This window comes from Neomonachus schauinslandi, chromosome 6, assembly GCF_002201575.2.
Source record: "Neomonachus schauinslandi chromosome 6, ASM220157v2, whole genome shotgun sequence".
Taxonomy (NCBI): domain Eukaryota; kingdom Metazoa; phylum Chordata; class Mammalia; order Carnivora; family Phocidae; genus Neomonachus; species Neomonachus schauinslandi.
The window spans coordinates 70,993,634-70,996,903 of record NC_058408.1 but is presented as its reverse complement, the minus strand read 5'-3'; the positions used below and the strand labels follow the sequence as shown (position 1 = coordinate 70,996,903).

The following is a 3,270-nucleotide window of genomic DNA, read 5'->3' as shown; positions in this document are numbered from 1 at the left end:
TCAGAAGTCAACCAATGAAAAGGTGACAAAAAAGATAATTCCATCATTATATCAATATTCATGTTTTTTATTATTTTTTAAAATTATGTCAGTATTTGATTAAATAGAAGACAGAAAACTGGAATTCCTTCATTGCACATTACCAAAGGATTTGGTATTCATTTAACCAAAATAAAACACTTGGAGAACCACAGATTATTTATACATGTATTGAAATATTTTAATGAGAAAAACTACAAAAAACTGATTAAAAGTTTTAAATTATGCTAGATAATAGAATATGTTCTAAAATTTCAGATAATTTTTTTTTTTTGCTTTTCTTTTGCAGGACATAAATCCGGAGGACCTCAAAGAAAAATGTAGCAATTAAGTTTGGAAAAGATATAAAAGAGACTTTTGCTTTTAGAATGGACATTTTTTCCCTTTCCTAAACTATTATTCAAGAAGCATGTTTATAAATTTCACTGAAGAAATTATATTTTTTATAATGTAATAGATGTGCTCCATCAAGTGGTTCTCTTATCTAGAAAACATCTTTTGCACTGCAGTCAACTACAAAACCAAAAACAGCAAAATTCAAATGTAAAGAAACACTCTAAGGGAAGCCTATTTAAACCCTATAACATTTAGAAAGTTCTCAGAGCCCCAAATACATTTCACAGAAATATAGTTTTATCGGTTTCGTGTAATGTGAACAAACCTACTATTCTCTAACATTTTGAATAAATGAACAGTCAATGCACAGTTGGATTACTAAATAAATTGCAAGTCAAGGAGTCTATATTTCTCATAAAAATAATTAAATTATAGGACAACATGGTCTTGACTGTCCAATTCTATTGCCAAGATCTACTTGGCAAATTTTAAAACCAGTCCTGAATCCTGCTACTCCAAGTTCTTGATTATGCTTGCTACTATAAGATGTCTGTCCATGATTAAGACCCAAACCATAAAGTCTTGGGTGTTTAGCAGAATAACAGGGCTCATGTTTTTCCCAGGGGTATTAAATGAACATTCTGGAAGTGGACTACTAGGTCTAGATGGAGTAAACGTGACAAGGTTTGAATCATTAGCATCCTTTAAAGGAGGCACTGGAATTAGGTGACGATCTGAAAAGTGTAGGACATTGGCTGCAACAGGTATAATCCAACCATCCCTGAGAATTTGAACGAAGTAGACATTAGAGTGTATATAGCCTGTTGGTCACCTGAGCAAGAACCTTGTGTTTGTTTGCATCTCATCGAATTCTTTTATGCTCTGATCCAGCCAATGAGCCAAAACTTAGGGCCCCAAAATGCTCATTTTGAACTTCTAAAACTCCATCCACGGTAGATCCCTCTGATAACTTTGTCCAACTGACCAGTAACTTGGGGTGGTGTCTGGTGGGACACTTGGCCACTGGACACACTCACTGGATACAGAGTGCCAAACATCATCAGAGCTATGGCAGAGGGAGTGTCTACAGCAAAATAATTATTCATTTCAATTAGTATATATGTAATACAAAGAGCAGATGCTCCCACAAGATCATTCAGGGAAAGAAGATACTGCTAAGTCCTAGAAGAATTCTACACAAGCTTCAACTAAGAACCACAGCACACTCTCAAAGCCAACTCATACTAGCAGCTTCAGAGACAGAAGCAAAAGGTTGATTTCAAATAGAAAGCATCGTGAGCAACTTAAACAAAGAGCCACAAAAGTACCAACTAATAATCTTCCCATGTGTATCTCATGCGACTCCAAAAAGTGTTCTTTCTTTTAACATAGAGAGCTCCAATGGGGACAAAGACGGCCGAGACCTCTAATCTTTCAAATCCAAATGAATAGACTGGTCTCAGTTTCCTCCTCATCACCCAGGAACTTATCAAGCATGCATCAAAAAGATCAAACAGTCAAGTAGGTATCGGCAGGGAAAGCTCCACCGTTACCGGAACGACATCACATCAGCAGGATGTCAGTACGCGTAAGGTTTACTGCACCAAAGAGCAAGATGTCCCAGGACTCCCACTCAGCTGCTACACGTCTAAACCTCTGTCATAACTTGCCAAAAAAAAAAAAAAAAAGATCTTTGTGGTTTTCTTTTTTTTTTTTAAAGATTTTATTTATTTATTTGAGAGAGAGAGCACATGAGAGGAGGGAGGGTCAGAGGGCGAAGCAGACTCCCCGCTGAGCAGGGAGCCCAATGCGGGACTCGATCCAGGGACTCCAGGATCATGACCCGAGCCGAAGGCAGTCGCTTAACAAACTGAGCCACCCAGGCGCCCCCTTTGTGGTTTTCTAAAGAGATGAATGGTCCGCCACGATGAGGAGCAGCACACTCCTGCCAGAAGATGCTCTGGGAGCTGGTTTTCCCTATTTGATTATTCCAACCTCCAGGGGTACAAACAGTTTTGTGATATTTTGTTAAAAGGTAAATGGAATTAAGATTTGAAACAGATCAGATTTGGGAATCTCTTCTTCAGAGTGGTCACGTGGTATACCCACTGTGGATCACAGACATCTGTAAAGGATACGTGTTCATAGACTTAACAACTACCTGAAATCCTAAGTGAAAATCACCTTTAATGTAGGAAATTTGTAACACATGCTCTTATGATAAAGCTCAGTGAGTCAAAGAATTACAGGATAGAAGAAAACTTCTGTACATTTACAGAAAGTGAATGGGTAGGCAAATAATATCGTATGTAAAATATAGTGACTCAAGAAAGGTTTAGGCTATATTTCACAGCTTATAAGCATTTTTTTTTCTAACATCGCATTTTCCTAAACCCAAATGACCTTATTTTTTAATATAAGTATTTTCAATTAAACTATTTAAAGGTCCATATTTGATAACTATGTAATGATTTAAATTAAACATGAGTTTTTGGGACATGAGGTGCCCTAGTCATTCCCCTTAAGGTCCATGAACTTGAGCCCTAACCATCCTTCAGATGTATTCTTAGACTAAAAGCTCTTAACAAATTTCATCTTATTTCTAATTCAATGTCAGAGAATTAATGTGTTGACACTGGAATTATTAATCCCAGTATAATTAAAATGATATATATTTAACCACTTAATAGAACAAGGAGTGTGGATGGAGAAGAATCTAAGAACTAGATTCTCTAGCTGAAAGGAAAACAGTTATTTTGATCTCTATGCTAATTCAATCCATGGCCCCCAGAACGGAACTATGGGGCACTCTATTTCATTCTGTCTTTAACGAATCCGAACTGAGTAACTGGAACCAATAGCCACTTATTCACAAATGTAGTCTATTTCTAACTC

At 36.7% G+C, this 3,270-nt stretch overlaps 1 pseudogene; it reads right to left on the bottom strand.

The window, feature by feature from the left end:
* Positions 1–799: 799 nt before the first annotated feature.
* LOC110571371 lies at positions 800–2,049 on the bottom strand (annotated as a pseudogene).
* Positions 2,050–3,270: the final 1,221 nt, after the last annotated feature.